Below are 21,090 nucleotides of genomic sequence, written 5' to 3'. Positions count from 1 at the left end.
CAGTTGTTCATGGTTATAAAGGAGTGCCTTAGATCTACAGTTGGGTATTATTCATCAGTTGGGGAGATTTTTGCAATATCAAAGCCATCTATTTCAACAAGAAGATCGACATCAATGGTTCACACCTTTTTTGCACAAATCAGATTTATTCCATGCAGATCAACTCTGTAATTTTCACGGTGAGTTAACATTGTGTGTTTTCTCATCCCACATTTTTTTACAGTAGCATGAATTTATTTATCACGGCCATGACATGTGACAAGGATTATTTCTTTAATGCTAAATGATATTCTTGGGGCCTTATTTTCATGACAACTTTGCATCTCCATGCCTTATTAATGATTGTAACATTTGATAAAATCTCATGGGATTTGATTTCTTATGGCTATGTGCATTTTTTTCCCCCTTCTTGTCACATCATTACAAAAAAATGTATTTCATTATTAGATTTAGTTTTGATGTTCATTTATTGCTGCTCTTTACAACTTGACTCTACCTTGGCTAGGATTTGAACTTCTAGTCTAAATTTGAGTTATGCCCAAACTCTTTAAAAGGAAATTGTAAATATGTTTTCTAGGTTCTGCTCTATTTATAAATTGCAGCTGCATTATGCTCTACAACTTTTGCCTTCCATTAATGAAATCTCTATTCTTTACCTTCTCTTGCCATTTTTCTTTATAGTGCATGTATATGCCTTGTAGTAAATATTTTTTTTCTATTTTTTTAAGTTTACATGTTGTGTTTAATCTATTGGCAATTGTTGCATAAGTGAAAATTATCTTTCCTTTCAGTATTTCACTAGTTTTAGACCTGCATGTCACTTTGGGAGATAGATTGAAGTGAGGTCTAGTGTATTTCAGGCTTTCATTGATGTTTTGTGCAACTATGGACAGAGTTGCAGCTATATTTCAATTAGGTGCATCACCCCCTTTAGATTAGATTAGGTAGTTTGCTTTCCTCCATCTCCTTCTCCCTTTTCCTCTTAAAAGTAGTTAGGTGCATCTTTATTATAAGGAAGCTAGCCTTCTCTAGAGATTAAGCCTCAGAGCACATGTCCCACACTTGGAGGCTATTTTCATGTTACACAAAGTCACTTGAGGGTCATATCTCAAGCAAGGGAAAGTCTGCAAGAATAAAATATGAGCTTTTTATTATCGCCGCAAATGCAGAATTACAGAATTCAAAATTACAATATGCTAATCGACATGGGCTCCTATATTACAGTAATCTGCAAGACTAAGCTGTGAACTATCACCTAGAGTTGTCCTAGAGAATGTTTGGTCATTTCTTAAATAAGCAATTTTATGCAGCTCAGGAAGGTTCTAGATACTCAAACTTAATACTTAGGGCCAATAGACCCTAACAATACATATAGAGTTAGCTAAATATATATTTAATCTTTATTTTGGAAGTTTTGGTTGGCCCAACTTTGGAAGGCCATAGCTCTCAAACAGTTGCTCCATTTGGGTATCATGCCAACTTTTCAAAAACCTCAACTTCTAATCTACATGCTTGGATTGGTGCAAGTGCCCATCCATCAAGCTTTTGGGCCTCATTCGGGCACATTTAAGCCTTTAATGGTTAGTCTAATTTTTTTTTATACCAAAAATGTACACCAAATATCTGCAATAAATTCATGAATACTCATGATATGGCACTGAGCCTTAATTGGTAGGTTGATATATCCAAGATGAATATCCACCTCTGAAATTAGGACATTTTGAATTCGTATGACTGACTTACTAAGTAGCTAGCCTATGTAAACATCAACTCTACATTAAGACAACCCTTATTCAAAAAACTGAAATCAAATATTTTTGGTTGGTGCAAGATTGTTCTTATACCCAAGATGCTGCTGCATCATAATTTGTAAAAACAAAATTGAAAAAATAAATAAATGTTATCTTAGAAGGAAAAATATATGAAGCCTCATATAATTTTTACAATTAATGTCCTAGTCAATTCATAAAGTGTAATTACGACATCAAATTTAAAAAAAGATTCTCATTTATCATTTTCCAATAGTTAAAAAATTACATATAATCATACAAAGTATCTCAATTTAAACAGATAATACACTTAAACACCATAAGAAAAAAGAAATTGCACAATAACAAAAGAATTATATTCAATAATATAAGATTAAAGGGAAATAGAAGTAAGTGCAAGACGTTGAGTTTTCAACCCCACGTTGAAATGGAAGTGGCTATTCTCCCTACAAATTGCACCATTGACTAAATTTTAAAAAAATAAAAAAATGAAAACACAATGAATTTTTATGAAATTTTTAACATTTGATCTTCATGATCTTTATATTTTGTGATTGAAAACAACAATTTTTTAAAAATAATTTCACTATATTTTTGTAACTCTGAAAAATAATCATGTTTGACTTTTATTTTTTTGTTTTTTTATGTAAAGACTAACCAGCGGACAATAAAAATGAAATCATAAGATTTAAAGAATGCCTTTTGGACCACTACGTAAGGTCTACTTCCTAGGAATCATCCCACTTAAAAGAAGTTTTGATCTTTACCACCGTCTGTCATAATGCTAAATTTATTGAAGAGGCAATAATACGTTACTATCTGCCAGCCGCTATGTCCTTGAGTGAAGGACCAAGTTTCTTTTCCTGGAAGACCGTCTTCCAATCGATCACCAGATTCCCGAATCTTCAGAAGAAAGGACAACTTTTTCATTCTCTCCTCCCTTTTATGTTTTCACTACGTGAGACCTCCAAGTCACATACTCTTCTCGTTCACTTTTCTCAAGGCGATAATGGGTTCAAATACCTTGATCTTATCAGTGGTTGCTTCTATCCTCCAAAGGCTTGTGGTTAGGAATGAGAGGCTTCTTTCATCAGGCGAAAAACTTTCAAGGGAAAATCCCTCTGTTTTCTCTGCAACCCTAATTCCTGCCATGAGCATAGCCACGTACTTGGATAGAATCTTCAAATATTCTCATTGCAGTCCTTCAGCCTTTGCTGTGGCATTTATTTATATCGATCGCCTGCTTCTCGATAATCCCAACTTTCTCCTAACATCTCTCAACGTTCACAGGCTTCTCATTACCAGTGTCATGGTAGCTGTCAAATTTCTTGATGATTTGTGAGTTTTTTCTTCTTCTTCTCTGTCCTTGTGTTGTTTTGGCTTTAATAATAATACAAATGTTTTGAGAGTATGTTCTTTATGTATCTACGTTTCTGATCAATAGAAACAGAATTGTTTATTTTGTTAATCCGCATCTCAGATTGCGTTCAATAATCTGTCTTCAATGGAATCCAAAATATCGATTACAAAGAGTGCAAACAACATGAGTGTGGAGACTTTATGCCAACTATGTTTACGATTCTTGTTGGGTAATTTAAAATGGTGTTTTATTTTTTGGTGGGCAGGCATTATAACAACTGCTATTTTGCACAAGTGGGAGGCTTGACATTGAGGGAGATTAACAGTCTGGAAGTAGAGTTTCTGTTTATGCTGCGGTTCAGATTGCAGGTGAGAGTAAGCGTCTTTGAATGTTATTGTTTATATTTCCAGAGAGAGGTTCGAATGGGCAGAGATATTCCGATAGAAAGAAGTCATATTTTCTTATTAGAGAAAGAATCAGACCATTCAAGCAGGGAAGATGAGAGAAATAGACACGGATAGTTTTTCAATTTCTTCAAGTGATCTCAAAATAGTTGTCAAATAGGGAAGATTGCTAGCCAACAAGTAAATAACTTTCTAACTTTCTTCATTTGTAGTTTCCTATAGGTACATTTGTGTGTAGTTGAACATGCTTTTGGATTATACAGTATTATAAGGAAAATAAATCATGTAAATCTTGCATGTACATTCAATGAAATATTTTGAAAGAAAAATAATTATGTTTGAATGTTATGAAAAGGAATGTTTTGAATATTCCTTATTAAAATTCTATATCTATTCAAGTGTGTTGCAAATTTGATTAGGTAGCATTTTTAACTTTTACCTTCTACCTACATCTTAAATACAAAAGGTTTTTATTTTACTTTTATTATTATCATGCCTCATATTGTAGTTGACATGTTTATTTTACATTTTATTATTATTGTACAATCCTCACATTGTAGTTGACACGTTTAAAATGATTTTTTATGGGTTCTACAAAGCTATAGTGTGACATTGTTACTAGATAGGAGTAAAATTGTTTTTGTCTATCCATAAACACTCATTCTATTTTGTGCTGGTACAATAGATTATAAGGATTTTATGATCCATAACATATTATGCATGCCATGGAGAGGGCAATAAATAAAGCATGTATACTTAAATCTAAAATCTAGGGTGACACTCTTATTCTCATTCATATTACTTTCCAAAGAATTTAGTACTACTAAATCGATTTTTTTTTTGAAAATAAGAAGGTTATAAACTACATTCAATTTGCTACATATTTTTTAAATGATGTCACTAACTTATTCAAAATTTTATTTCATTTTCTACTTAAATCAAGTGGGGGAGGGGCAGAACCCAATAATAGTTCAAGATAATATCAAGTTTACAAATAGATGATAGAAAAAGAATTCACAAGAAATGAATTCAAGGAACTAGCTAACAATAGGAAAATAACAAAAGACTAGGACCCACAAATGAACAAAAAGAAAAAAAGACTAGCAAACCAGGTTAGACAACTAGATCAAAAATTAATGATCTGAAAACTTAGACCAACTACGAAGTGCTACTTAGTACAAGGAGGTACCCTCTTCCCATCCTCATTGAGCTCCTTCATTTTGTCTAGAAAGGAGGCTTGCTTCAGAGAGTAAATTTAGCTATAGCATCCATAGAGATTGTGTCTCCCCTTAGCACAACATGCGAAAAATTCTCCCTCCTATTACACTTCATCTTTATTTCCTTCAACACATCCTAAAGAGAGTTAATAGATTGAATGGTCTTCTAAAGCATCTCAATGTTGTAGGTTACAAGGTTGTACAAATATTTGTTCAAATGAAAGTGGTTCTCCTTCACATTGGTGAGGGCACTCACCATCTCATTTTTCTCTTTCTTCATGGGAATATAGTTCTTGAACTCGTTAATTTAATATCCCATGCCTTTTTGAGTTATTAGGTAAAAAACATCTATGACACCACACAGGTTCTCATCACCCTTCCCTCGAGTCTAATCAATCACCTTTCTTTTAGCATCGACTCTAACCTCCAACATGTAGTTTTCCATGTCATGTTGTTAGCCCTAATTTTATGAATTTTCATTGCCATTTCAAGGCCTAGATTAGTCCACCATAATCACACACATATACATCATTTCAATGAAAAAATAATGTAGAATTTCAATTTGTACTTTCCATAATTAGGACCAAAAATGAGATTCCAACCACATTGACATCGGTAACAACTTGTGAGGTTAAGTATGAACAAGTAAAGATTAGTTTAGATCTATCTTTAAGTACAACATTTATAGAGAAAATATAGAAAAAAGAGTTGGTTTTTCTAACAATGATTTCGTTATCCCTATAGCTCAAGGGGAGACCAAATGCCCTAACCCAACTTGGGATTAAACTAGCAAGGTGCTGAAGGGTCCATACCCAAGATAAATTTACATAAAAGAAGCCTTTTCTTTCCGAATAACAAAGGACTAGACATCTAAACACGAATTCCATTTTGCATATGAGAGAGAAAAAAGAAACAATTGTTCACTAGGAAGTGATGTCACATAAAATATTCCTTGAATAACCTATTGAGATGAAGACCATTTTTTAAGTGTAGCAATACTCTAATGCCTCCCCAAGATTCTACCAACCAAAGAATTCTCTAGTTTAGGCAAAGGATGATAGAGAGGGGTAGTTGATTTTAATAGTCTTGTAGCTCTCAAAATGTTCAATATAAACCTCATTAGTAGAAATGAACTAGCTTCTATTGAAAAGATACTTCCATAGCAATCAAGAGTGTGAATTTTTTGGCACATTGAGAGAAGAAGATGACATTTTACCTTATCATAGGGTTTAACATCTTTTGAATCTTCTAATCTATTGAGCTCAAATTGAAGACAAAGTGGGTCTAGTAGGGACAACCCACAAATATATTTCTTGCTGCTACTTATTCTTAATTCTTTAGTAGCTCAAGATATTGAAGAACTTGCTATCCTAGGCTAAGGATATGACCTTTTGCACATGGCTACAACTGATTATAAAAATTGTCTCAAAATATGATCTCATAGACCCTAGTCTTGAGCATTCAAACTAGAGTGTTCCTCCCAACTTCTTGCAAAGCTCATTTAAAAAAAATTATGATATTTCAATGTTTCAACAAACAAAATAAAAAAAAAATATATATATATATATATATAACTATAACGTTCAAATGAAAATCATAAAGATTTGATGAGCATTCAAGATTAATGATTAATTATTATTATTTATTAAGCTAGAGTAGATTTGAACTGAATACCTCATAGATAAGAGGCTCGTTTACCATAGATTCTTGCAGGAAAATAATATGACAATTTATCAAGATTCAACTGATTTTATACGATGGCTATGCAAATGTACTAAGCACTGCAGGATTGGTATGTATGTCCCAAATGACAACAACATCTAATTTATAGTGAACAAAAGATTTCAAGAAACATGTCTACTGGATAATTAGATATTAATATAAAAATAAATAATAATATCTCAGATAATAATATATTATTTAATTAATATATAGATAAAACAACTTAGAATGTAATTGATAAAACGCCTTAGCTGCAAACTGATTTCAAAGTGGTCCATCAAAATCTAATAGACACAAACACTTGCTCCTCTGTTCTACTCTCGTGAGAATAAAGGTTGTCAATCTGCCATCTCTAGACAATATAACTAATAATAATAATAGGTTATTCCTAGGCAAGTTCAGGAAAAGTAGGTTAAAGGGATATATAAATGAGGTCTGATGTAGAAAGACAGCTTGCATGCATTGCTAACGAGGAGATAAAATGACATCTCTGAAACTTCTGTAATTATGTAATATGCTTGAACAAGACGTGACTGCAAAATGAGGATCTTTTATTTTCGTAATTATGTAAGATAAAATGACATCTCTGAAACTTCTGTAATTATGTAAGATACTTGAGCACAGTGCAAAATGAGGATTTTTTATTATAAGACTTGACAGATATACTCATGCTCAGAACCTAGTACATGTGTTGGAAGAGGCTATTAATTAAAGCAGTTTAAATACACTCCATAACTTTCATGTGGATACGGAGAACATGACTCAAGCTGTAAAGATGCAAAGTATTCATTAAAGATGTGAGCTGAAAACTTTCATTTGTGCAGGTTACCTCCGCAGCCCAGTTGCCGCCATGATAAAGAAAACAACAGGAAAAAACTTTATGTGAATTTTGCCGACCGAGCTCAACACAAATCACATATAATTGCACCTGTGATATAACTCGCTTTGAACGCTATAGAATCTACTGTGAGTTTAACTGAAGGCAAACTGAACAATGAATTTAACTGTTGCATTTCCCTTGTGCGAAAGTGGTCAACAAAATATTTTAATACCACTACAACTTAACTATGACCACATGTCAAATTGCCTCCAATATCTATTCCATCCTAGGTTTCCCTATAATGTGATAAATCTCACAGTAATAAATCTCCATCTGAACCCACTGAAATTATGGCCGTCAGATTTGGCATAATGTTTGTAGACTCACTTGGCATAGCGCTGGGTAAGGAGCCAATCAGACCCGGTGGTTTGGAGGACATTTTTGCCCACTTGCCCATGTTTGAGAATAGGTGTTTGAGTGATTCACATTTCGCACTTTTCAGAAGAGCAAAAATTAAACTCTTTTCAATTAAAAATAATAATAGACTTCTTAAATCCACCCTAAATTTAAAAAAAGAAGAATTCATTTCTCATTTTTAATTGTACTAACAAGATGCATGTATTTATATATGTTTATATTAATTTTATATTATGTGGCACTTGTTAATTATAGTTTATAGTTTAGACTATCCCATCTATTATAATTACTAAATATCAATTTTAATACATTATATTTAAGAAAATTCTCTAATATAAAGTACAAAATAATTTTACAATCTAATTACACTAAAAAGAATTTTGGTTCAAAGACATGTATACAATTTAAGCTGTTTAATTGATCAAATTGATTAGCTTTAAAACGAACTTCCAAATTCGAGTACGGTTGGTGGTCCATTGAAATTATATATAATATTTTACGCTATAAGTTTAAAATTATATTGCGATTTATCAGGACAACTAATAATATATGTCCGTAATATTTAATTGACTGTAATTTAGAAGAATCGATTTCTCTTGATTATGAAGGATCAACGATATAAAATGACATCTCCTCGAAAGTTTCTGTAACGATGTAACATGTTTGAGCATAGTACCACAGTGCAAACTCAATTTGTTTTACTAAATGATGGGCAAATCTATTCATGCTCACATCGGAGTACATCTTTTGGAAGAGGCTATTATTGTTATTGATTAATACAGTTAAAAACCACTGAATAACTTTATGTATGCCTACGGACCTGTTATAATAGGTAAAAAGTTTAATATGCCTGGCCTATATATAGCAAGGGCATGATAATCGCAAACAAACAAACAAAGACTTCCAATGTACTTTGCTGACAGTACTCAATAACAAGGACATATAATTAGCCCGTAAATGCTATCAAGGGGGGACACGGAATTTGGGAAAACACAAAAACAACTGTGTCCCCTTGGTAGCATTTGCGTTTTAGTTTAGAGTATAGCTGTTTCCGTTGGCTTTGTACTCTGTAAATTGTCAATTCTGCAGTCCTAAGATCCAAGATGTCATGGGCTCTCCTAAGATCCCATCCATTTTACCTAAAAAAGGAATGTGTCTTTCCACCTTCAAATGGAATGAACTTTTTAAATTAGTAAGAAATATTAGTAGCGATATTGTACTCAATGTACCCAAATATATACACCTACAATGTACTCAATGAAAGGAGAGTGAAGAGTGAAGGTACTCTCAATTGCTTCAAGTCTAATGGTGTCTTTCCTCAAGCCCGTAAATCTATGAGGTCTTGTGGCAAGGTGATCAACGACAACGTCTTGACAAAGGGACCGTACAAGGAGGACGAAAAAATAATACGCCCTGCCTTTAAATAGTAAGCAAACAAACAGCTACAATGAGTTTCGGTTGTTAAAAAAGGGTAAGCTTTAGGTTGAACAAGGGTAAGTTTAGGATAGTCAATTGTAACATTATTTGTAAATTTATAAATTTGGTATTATGTTTTATTTGGTATGAGAAAGATATTGTATTGGTTGAGTCCAATCTATTTTGTATTGGATTTCCGATTCACCCCTTTTCAGCATGTTACTTTCTCATTAGATTTCTAACAGTTCGTATTAGAGATGAGATTTCTAATCAAGAAGTCTAACCACTTAAGAGTGAAAGATCTTGGAGATGGAAGCATATAAGATGGGAAATGTGATTTAAGAATCAGAATCTCGATTTTGTGTTGGAACAAGTTAAGGCTGCAAAGGAGGAGCTGAATAAATCGTTGAAAAGAAGGAAGGATATGGCAATCTAGTGAAATGACACACAATATTAGGAAGAAAGCATTGATGACTTATATGATTAAGGTCAATCTAGTGAAACTGATGCAACCATAATAGATCTATTGGAGAAGAATGACATTTTGAATGAAGAGGTAAGAGCACTGAAGAGAGAACATGAAATACACTCAATAAGGCTATGTGAAATCACTGAAGACAAGGTAATGACCAATGAAGATAAGAGGTAGATGGATACAAGACTTGATGAAAGGATCAATGAATTACATAAGCTAACACACGATCAATTTGACATGGTGAATCAGTTAATGGATACAAGACATGATGAAAGGATCAATGAAGTACACAGGCTTGACACACAATCAATTTGACATAGTCAATCAATTATTAAGTAGCAATCATGAAATTGCAAGTAATATGGAAGATTATATATAGGATAGTGATTGATGATGAGAAGAAGGATGAGGTTGAGAAATTTGAGCCTAGATATGTAGAGTTGGACAATACATAGGATTTTAGTGATGGTACTATTAAATAAGGTGGATAACAAATTGAAACTGTTATAATTGAGGATCAGTTGGAGGTCAACCTAGTTAAGGATGTAACACAAGAAGAAAATGTTATGGCTAAATCTAAGCATAAAATTGCTGCCCTAATTGAGCTAGAGATGAAGGAGGACATTTGATAATCAAAGTCAACACATGAGACCTTGATGGATCCAAACCCCATGATTGTACAAGTCAAAGAATATACTAAGGTTGACATATAGGTTAGCACACAAAAGGTAAATTTAGCACCTAATATTCCAACTATTCCTATTGTTTAAGTTATTCATGTTACATCACTAAGTCCAAATGTTGGTCAAGTATATGTGAACTTTGGTGAAGCCGAGCGACAAAGTGTGGTTGCTAATGAAGGTAAGAACACCCAAGACCTAGAATAGAAAGATGATGTCATAAAGGTAAATACAAGTGTTAATACTAAGGGTGAGAAGAATCAAAATAGTCAAGAAGATAAAGTAGATCAATGTATTACTAGTGCTAGATGAAGTGCCTTAGGAGCTCTATGTGAGGGAGAAAAGGAAGTGGGACATCAGATTTCAACTAGTGAACTCAACGTTCGGGATGCGAAGGAAAAGAAAAATGAATTTGTACAATAGGCATTATTTGAGGAGAGTAAAAAGGACAAATGAGGAGCCTAAGAAGGTCAAGGAAACAAAAGAGGAGACTCAAAGGCTGAGTTTAGAAGTCACAATATAAGAACAATCAATGCCAAGCTCTAGCATACCAGACTCGAAAGGAAAAATATTGAAGAAGAAGGTGAAGCACTCACCACAAGCCACAAAGGGGAAGATTATTACTCTAGATGAGGAGATTATGATTCCAAATTGGGACACATCTATGTTGAGTGTTGAGTGAATAAGGATGGTCAATAAATTAATGGGTAGGAAGGCCAAACAAGACGAGTTGAGGAAAGAGCATCAATAAAGGAAGTATTATATGACATCAAAGATATTTTTCTTGATACTATTGTTGGTGATGAATGGTTAGAGAAGAAATTTGAAAATAGAGTATTGGAGAAGGTTGCTATTGAAATTGCAATAAAAAAGGTTGAGCTCTACACTCTTATTGCATATTTGGAGAAATTAGTTAATAATGCTAACACATTGTTTGGTAAAATATGCAATGTTCCAGGATTCAAAAAGAAGATAAGGGAGAAAATAAATAAAATTGATGCAGATCTACTTAAGTGTGAATCAGATTTGAATATGGATCCTATTTCTAGTTTAATTTATTTCTCAAAAATGAGATTTTTGTAGGGAAAAAAGTTAGAGTTGCTGCATGAGGAGTTCAACATAAGGAATCATGATGCTTCCATAAAAGGAATATTATTACTCCATTTGGAAGTAATTCAAGGACACTTATAGGTTTCTAAGGATCTTGTGAAGAGTCAAAAAGTGTCTATTGTAGACAACACGATGAATCTCATAGCTCAATTGGAGATTAAGAGGTAGGTTCTTCAGACACTGAAGAACGATTCGGATAACACAATGTCTATGGTTATGAGATTTCACCACCTTTTTTTGAAAGATTTTGGTATACTCCCTAGGACACAATTGAATGTCACTACTCAACATAAGTGAGAAAAACAAGGGGGAAATGTATAAGGAGTGATTTTGATTGAGTATAAAGGGGGAAATATATGGAGATTATATATATTATGTCTAACGAGTATAAGGAGTATAGAGTAATATTGAGTGATTTTGATCACAAAAGTAATTTTGGAAAAGATTAAAAAATGTAAAGTTACAACGATATGATGTCTGAGCTATAGCTATGTAATACACCCTAAGGAGGAATTCAAAATTTTGAAGTTTTTTTAATGACAAGGGACAACATAAAAAACCAAGCATAGTCGAGAGTTAGTAAGGTATATGTGTTGAGATACAAAGTTTTTGTATGAGTTTGAAATGACACAAAATTATATGTTAACCATTTTTTTTGAGCTGGAAACATATTTTTATGTTTGAGGAGAGAATGAATTAGGTAATTACACCTATGATTATACATCATTAACCCCTATGTACTATGATCAACCAATAACAAAAAAGGGAAAAATAAGTGGCAAAAAAGATGAATTCTAAATGTTGATCAAGATCTAGAAGCTTCATAAAATGGTTATAAAAGAAGTGTCTCAAGCTAGGAAATATTGTTGCAAGTGAGAGGAATGCATGATTACAAATTTGAAGGTGAATCAATGAGTTAAGTGTTGATATTGAGTAAGGCGATCAAGTAGTGTAGCGAAGAGATATTGCAAATTAGTCATACAGAGGTAATTACAGTTTGGATAGAGAAGATATGTTATTAGAATATCATTGCAAATTGAAGAATCAAGGTACTATATTACATTCTAACAAGTGTATCAAGTTTATTACTTAATAGAGTGGTCCTAGTTGGCCTATTGTAAATATCTTAACAAAGTGCTCACTTAATTGTGAAGTTTAAATTATTTAGTCAAGGTAGATTTAACAGTTGAATAAGCTCCTAATAAAACAGACCCCTCATAGGGTAGATCATTGAAAGTGGTCAAATTGTGCCCTAACAAACACTTTGTTGCAATAGTAGTGAAGATTTTGTGAGTGTCATCCCCATCCTAGCTTTACCTTTACCTTAGAGGGTTTCTATGTAACAAAATATTGTATCATGTGTTGATTACATATTTGTGTGTTTTATTCATGCAAGTAGATGGTAGATGTTATATTAAATGTTATTACATGATGATACATGGTTAAGGTTAAGATATATATATATATATATATATATATATATATATATATATATATATATATATGGTGAGTCAAGTTAGATAAGGTTTATCATTTGAAATAGAAGATCTTTGAATATTCTTATTCATCCCCACTTTCGGCATCTTACTTTCCCATTAGATTTCCAACAACCCCTCCCATTGGACCTATGAAAGTTGATGAGATGAACTAGAAGAAGGAACACAACAATCTCATGATTGAGATTTCTTTTGTATTAATTGATATTGCCTTTGATGATGTGAAAATTTGTGATACTGCTAAAGAAATGTGGGACAAGCTAACACTTGTGAATGGAGGAGATAAGAATGTACTAAGAGCCAAAGTGGAAAGCTTAAGAGGAAAATATGGTGAGATGAAGATGAGAGATGGAGAAAATATTGTAAAATATGTCAATCAAATCAAGAGGGTCGTTAGTTCTATAATAGCTGTTGGAGGTTCCATCAGTAATGAAGAAGTTGTAAATAAAGTTCTCAAAATACTTTTACCTATTAATGCTATAAGAGTATCTAAAATTCAAGAATTTATAGCTATGCCTTTCAATGATCAAACTCTTGATGATTTAGTTGGTTGTTTGACAATATTTGAGTTAAGTATTTATGATAATAGTGTCCACTAAGATTGATAATCGTTGGAAGTTCAAAGAAGGAGAAGAATCATAATGATGAAACTTATTCAGAATTAGAGGAAGAATTAGATGAGATGAAGCTTTTTTTTCAAGAAAATATTGAGAGTTAAAGAAAAGTTCAAAGGTAAAATACGTCGATATATTTTAAATGCAATGAAGTTGGTCATTTTGTTGCTAGATGTACTAACAAGAATAAGAGTGATAAAAATGACAAGGAGGGAAAATACAAAAAGAATAAGGACTACAAGGACAAAGGGAAGAAGTCATGCTACATTTATGAGGAAAAGCACATTGAGTCTGACATAGAAGGTAAAATGAAGGATCAAGGTACTATTACATTCTAACAAGTGTATCAAGTGTATCACTTAATAGAGTGGTCCTAGTCGGCCTATTGTAAATATCTTAACAAAGTGCTCACTTAATTATTAAGTTTAAATCATCTAGTCAAGGTAGATTTAATTGTTGAATAAGCTCCTAATAGAGAAGACCCTTCATAAGGTAGATCATCAAAATTGGTCAAATTGTACCCTAACAAACACTTTGTTGCAGCAGTAGTGAAAATTTTGTGAGTGTCATCCCCATCCCAGCTTTACCTTCACCTTGGAGGGTTTATGTGTAACCAAATATTATGTCATGTGTTGAATACATATTTATGTGTTTTATTCATGCAAGTAGATGGTAGATCTTATATTAAATGGTATTACATGATGATACATTGTCAAGGTTAAGGTTGATATATGTGGTGAGTTAAGTTAGACAAGGTTTATCATTTGAAATAGAAAAGATTTGAAGATTCTTATTTATCCCCACTCTTAGCATTTTTCTTTCCCATTAGATTTCAAAGAACCCCTCCCATTGGACCTATGAAAGTTGATGAGATGAACTAGAAGAAGGAAGAAAACAATCTCATTATTGAGATTTCTTTTGTATTAATTGATTTTTCCTTTGATGATGTGAAAAATTGTGATACTGGTAAAGAAATGTGAGACAAGATGAAACTTGTGTATGGAGGAGATAAGAATGTGCTAGGAGCCAAAGCACAAAGCTTAAGAGGAAAATATGATGAGATTAGTATGAAAGATGGAGAGAATATTGTACACTGTGTCAATCAAATCAAGAGGGTCATTAGTTTTATAATAGCTATTGGTTGTGCCATCAGTAATGAAGAATTTTTAATTAAAGTTCTCAGAACACTTTTACCTATTTATGCTATAAGAGTATCTAGAATTCAAGAATTTATAGATATGCCTTGCAATGATCAAACTCTTGATGATTGAGTTGGTTGTTTGACACTATTTGAGTTAAGTATTTATGATAATAGTTTCCACTAAGATTGAGAATCATTGGAAATTCAAAGAAAGAGAATAATAGTAAGGATGAAACTTATTCAGAATTATAGGAAGAATTAGATAAGATTGAAGCACTTTTTTCAAGAAAATACCAAGAGGTAAAGAAAAGTTCAAAGGTAAGATACCTCAATATGTTTTAAATGCAATGAATTTGGTCATTTTGCTACTAGATATACTAACAAGAATAAGAGTGATAAAAATAACAAGGAGGACAAATACAAAAAGAATAAGGACTACAAGGATAAAGGGAAGAAGTCATGCTACATTTATGAGGAAGAGCACATGGGGTCTGACATAAAAGATAAAAAAGAAGGAATATAAGTGTTGTATGTTGTTGTTAAAAAATATTCTAATGAGGTAAGGTACAAGGAACAAAAACCCCTTATTTCTCATGTTAGTAAAAATGACACATGGATTATTGATAGTGGTTGTTCACATCACATGACTGGAGATATAAGTAAGTTTGATAAATTTTGAGGAGTACAGTGGTGGAACTATTAAACTTGAAACTGAAATTCCATTTCCTATGAAAGGTAGATGTAAATTGATGCTAAATGATAAAATTAGATGTGATGATGCATATTGGGTTCAAGTGCTAAAGTATAATCTATTCAGTATTGCTCAGTTGAACAATATCAATCACAAGTTGGAACTTCAGAATAGAAAAAAAAAAGATCTATTGTGACAATAGAAATCTTATTTGTACTCGAGAACAAACAAGAGGCGATCTATTTTATTTTGATCTTACTATTAGTGCATGTTTGTTTGCAAAATTTGAAGATGTTTGGTTATGGCACAAGAGACTATGTCATGTCAATCTTAAAAATATGGTCAAAGTAAGTAGAAAGAAGAAAGTAAGAGGCTAACTGAATCTACATAAACCTAAGAATGCTATGTCCAAACAATATCAACTCAGTAAGATAACCAAATCTAGTTTTTCAAGAAAACAAAATTTAACTAGTGATATCCTAGAGCTATTTTGTAATGCCCCACCAAGGGATCCAAAAGAATTAATATAAAGTTTTACTAAGTTTCCCAAACATTTTTTTTTAAAACAAGAAAGAATGACATACACATCAAACATAAAGTAGTGGAAGCAATAACATACAATCATCAATAAGCATACATAATAGGTTGCATTCCTTAAGGATCCCAAGATGTTGAATCACATTTAAATTTAATAAATACTATGTCAAACAAATACCACATCCATATGAAAGAATAATTAAAAGTCCAATGTCAATTTAAATAATATACATTTGTTTCGAATACCACTTGGCAATAAAATTTAGAATGCTCAATCATCCACTATACATGTCATAGGGTATGAAAGCCTAAAAGAATATGCATTTATAAAAATAGAATTGCATTATCCTTCTCTGATCCATGATACAAGGAACAATACAATAAATGAAACCATCCATCATAATGATACAAAGATAGAATGAAAGGAAATACAGACAAGGAAGCTCTAGTCATGTTGTCAATAGACAGATCTCAATGGTAAGAGTAAAACGTACTACCACCCAACCACGTGGTAACCCAAAAAGGCCCACTCCCACTGCACTAAGGAGACAGTCTCAAGTCCCAAACAGGATATCAATCCAAATAGTCTCAAGTCCCTAAGCTCATGAAATCACAAATCAAAGAATCATAGTAAAATCACCTTAGTCCTATACAAGTGACTAGAAAGCATCAAAGATAAATCATAATACCCATCAATTCTTAACGAGCAACTAGAAAGTATCCCAATAGTATTGATCAAAGACTCAAATGGTTAAGTCAAATATATCATAGCATTTATCTCACTATCCCACAATGACAATGAAAAATAGTAACCAACAATATAATCATACACATCATAGAGCATACCAACACATTACCATGGTTGACTTAAAAATAATCAAGATCAAGTCAGCATACAATCACACTCATAGAACTCCCAAGCCTCTAGTAGACGTCCTAGAACTAGTCAACACTCTAGTCAAACCAAATCCAAAACACAAACAACATATAGACAACAAGGCGTAGGTTCCATAGTTTGGTTTGATTTGACAACACATGGTTGAGTTAAATGTAAGGTTTCAATTTTCTTTTCAGTGTATGTTTCAAGTACATAGGATTCTTAGTTTTACCCTAAATGTTAACTATTCATTTAATTGACCAAAATATAAGATTACCCCCATTATATGTTAAGCCATTTCTCCTAATATGCTCTAAGGGTAATTTAGGCATTTATTTAATTTTTTTTTTACTAAAATAAGCCTCATTGATTTTCAATAAAATAATTGAAATTTATCAAATCAAAATTAAATAAATCTCTAACCTTATTAACTAATTTTCATTATTAAATAAATTTAATTTAATTTAATTAAACTAATAACTATATAACTAACATTTAATTAATGATTAAATATTAAAATTGTTAATAAATTTTATTAATAAAAATAATATTAAATAAATTAATAATAATTAAAAATTAAATAATTTTTAAAAAAAAAAATGTTAAAGCATTTTTAAGCCCATTGACTTTTAAGCTGGCCTCAGCCCCACTGTGTTAGTCGCAGGGCCTGTAACGGCGACAGTACAAAATACTGTCACTGCTGTAGTACTTGCGACAATGGTAATGGCTACATAAATTGGGGGGGGGGGGTACGAGGTTATTCCCACCCCTCCCAATTTATTATATATATATTTTATAAATTTCTTTTTTATATAAATTTTTTTTGTTAAACGTTTTTTCTTAAGAATTAATTTATTTTATAAAATTTTGTAAATACAAAATTGAATAAAATAATTTTTTTATAATAATTTTTAAAAAATCAAAATCCCAACATTAATCTGATGGAGAAAATATAGTGAAGCCACCAATTTTTTTTGTTTTAAAGAAAATTTTCCTTTTAATTCAAACCCTTCCCCGACTAATATCTAATTTGCAAAATTATTGGACAAGGTTTTCTAAGATATTTCAATCTCTATGTATACAGAAGAATTATCATGCATACTAGAAATTCACAAAATTGGAAGCACCCATCACACGAAATATTTAGATAACCATTCAATAGACACAATGAAGACATGAAAAGAAAGAGCATAATAGACTGTGCAAATAACCACAAGAATCTACTAGACTTTGATGCTAATCACTACACCCAAAAAGATTGTAAGAGAAATTCTGTCTCTCAAAACTTTATTTCTTTCAAAATTTTTTTCCCTTTCAAAATTCTCAGTCCTTTAAAAATGAACCCTCAATTGGTGATAAGGAGTTCTCTCCCAAAATTGGGGCACTAATTGTGCGTTCACTTGAGAGGACTCCTTGCTCACCAGACTTTAACTCTTATTAACTTTTCTTTATCTTTACCATGCATATTTTTTGAATTATAAAATAACTTTATTTAATTTTTACTTTACTTCTCTTTTCAATTAACTTATTAAATTTTAATCTCATGCACACATTATGCAATTTTGAAACTTTTAATAAATTAATATCTTTTCACTTTTTAATTTATTTTCAAATATTTAATTGATAAAATATTTATTAACTTAAATAATAATAGTATTTAGCATTTATTTAAAAATGAACTCTAAATATATTATTATTAAATGAAATAAATATTATCACGTTCTAAAATTAAACTTGTAACTTTTACCTTTACATTTAATTAATTTTTTAAAATTAATTTCCCAATTAATTAAATATTAAAATACCATAACAATTTTCTATTAAATTAAATAATCAATTTAACTATTTAATTTGACTTAATTAATAGAAAAACCACCAAAGACTTGTAAAAAAAATATGAAAACCCAACATAGAAAAACACATACAAGACCAAGCTAAAGGGTTATAATTATGAATTAACGTTATCCAACGCATTCGGGAGGTAAACAACTCAGATACTTGTCCTAATTTTCTAAGACCAATGACTTAAAGGTTTAAGATTTGAACTTAAGAATTTATGTACCCTCTCTTACCATTGAGATAATGGAATAGGGTAGATTCATCCTGGCAATTCAGGGAAGTTGATATCTGGTAGCTGTAATATACATAAAATCTACACATGTACAAACACAATATTCTAAGCTAAATAGACTGTAGTGCCTACCCCTAGTTCGCATTTTGTTATCGTTGTTGAACTCTTTCAGAGCTCTAGTTTTATGTTGTTCGTTAGTAGCATTCTTTTGAGATTATCAGATATTGTGCAATGGATTCAGTTTATTATGTGATGTGATTGCTTAGATTTTGCATTTCATGTATGCATGATGATTATTTTCAGCGTTTGCAGTCATTAATGATGATTAGTAAGATAATTTATTATTATATGTGTTTTCTTATGGATACTTATCCCATACTTGCATGTGTATGGTGTGCGTGTTTGCTTTGCGTGTTTGCTTTTGTATGGTGTGTCTAATGTGGTTAAGGAAGGGAGTCGTAGTCACTTGCTAGTCAGAATCTACACGATGCACCACTTCCTGTCATTGCCTATTTAGTTTAGTATATATTGTGTCTGTACATGCATAGTTTTTATGTAGGTTGCAGATACCAGATATCGACTTCTCTGAATTGCCAAGATGAGCGTACCCTATCACATTATCTCAATGATAAGAGAGGGGAGATAAATTCTCAAGTTCAAATCCCAACCCTTTAAGCCATTTGTTCTAATTGGAAAATTAGGATAAGTATCCAAGTTGAGTACCCTCCGAATGTGTCAGATGACATAATTTGTGATTTAAACCCTTGGTTTGATTTTGTATGTATTTTGGCTATGATGGGTTTTCATATTTTTACCTTGTGAGTCATTGATGTATTTTCTATTAATTAAGCCTAATTAAAAGATTTAATTAAATAAAAAATTAATATAGTATTTTAATATTTATTTTATTAAATTAATTGAAAAATTAATTAAATAAAATAATTAAATTTGAAAATAAAAGTTAAAAGTTTAAATTTGGAATATGACAATATTTATTTTAATAATAATATATTTGGAGTTCATTTTTAAATAAATGACTAAATAATATTATTATTAAAGTTAACAAATATTTTAACAATTAAGTTTTGGAAAATGAAATTTAAAAGTGGAAAATATATTTTAAATTATTAAAAGATTCTAGATTCATGTGACTAAAATATAAATATATTAAGATTGAAAAGTGGAATTATTAAAGTTAGTGCATGAGATTTAATAAATAAATAAATTAAATTAGAAAAAATAAATTAAATATTATATTAATGATTGTGCATTATTTTAATATTTAAGAATTTGCAAATTCTCGAAAGTTGTCATGTAGACAACATTGGAGTTTGCACTCTAAGAATGCACTAGTTGTCTACACTTAAGAGTTAGCAATTTTTATTTGAGCACATGGTGTCTACAACCTTAAGACTCATCTAGAAGGTTGGAGAAGACCCATACTTGGTTGTCATGCTTATCTTCTAATTGTTTCTAGAGACACTCTAGATGCATCTTAGATGCATTTAAATAGAGGCTCTCCTAGTGTGTTATGACAAGCTTAATGGAAGCTACAAGATACAAGCTTCAAGCTAAAATGGAAGCTTCAAAGCTTACATTCATTGAGAAGATCGTATACTTCTACATGCTCATATATTTTCTACATGCTTCTATGCTTCTTCTAGCACTTCTAGTCACTTGAAGGATTCGGTTGGTTTGGATTTTGGAGGAATTGTGAATGATGGAGAAGGAAGAGATTTTTTATGGACTTCTGAGGCATGGCAAATTTAGCATCAGTGTCCAGGTGCACTCGTGATATTCTCATACTCTCTTTGCACTATTTCTCTTCCTGTTTTCATCGTATTTGTTATATGTGTTTGAATACTCCTTGTGATTGAATCTACAATTAAATTGGAATCTAGATATTTTATTGGTTGAGAAGAAAACAATAGAAAACCTTAGATCCAATTAAGGAGAAATAATTAGATATGAATCAGGTTTGGGTTCGAATTTATATTAAATTAAAAAGAAAAGATTTGGAATAAAAACAAAAATTTTATGGTAAAAATTCAAATGATTAGATGTAATCTTTCTATTAATTATATTTTTAGATGCGTATGAACAAACCCTTTTATGGTTAAATTTAGAGAACAATTACTTTTTATGAGAAAATTTTTAATTCATCACAAATTGTCCTGTCGCTGCCCCTTGAATAGACCCGAACTCAGTCATTCATAACTTTTTATTGTGATCGAATTTATTCGATCGCTCCAGTCAGAATTGGCGCAACTTGG

General features: G+C 31.5%; 1 pseudogene; it reads left to right on the top strand.

Annotated features, from left to right (window-relative positions):
• The first annotated feature begins 2,778 nt into the window (after positions 1-2,778).
• Positions 2,779-7,358, top strand: LOC149570573 (cyclin-U2-1 pseudogene; annotated as a pseudogene).
• The last annotated feature ends 13,732 nt before the right edge of the window (positions 7,359-21,090 follow it).

The sequence above is a fragment of the Cupressus sempervirens genome, chromosome 3 (genome assembly GCF_028749045.1).
Source record: "Cupressus sempervirens isolate cs-2001-9-10 chromosome 3, ASM2874904v1, whole genome shotgun sequence".
In the NCBI taxonomy this organism is placed as follows: Eukaryota; Viridiplantae; Streptophyta; class Pinopsida; order Cupressales; family Cupressaceae; genus Cupressus; species Cupressus sempervirens.
The sequence above is the reverse complement of the archived record's forward strand: the minus strand, read 5'-3'. Positions and strand labels throughout refer to the sequence as shown.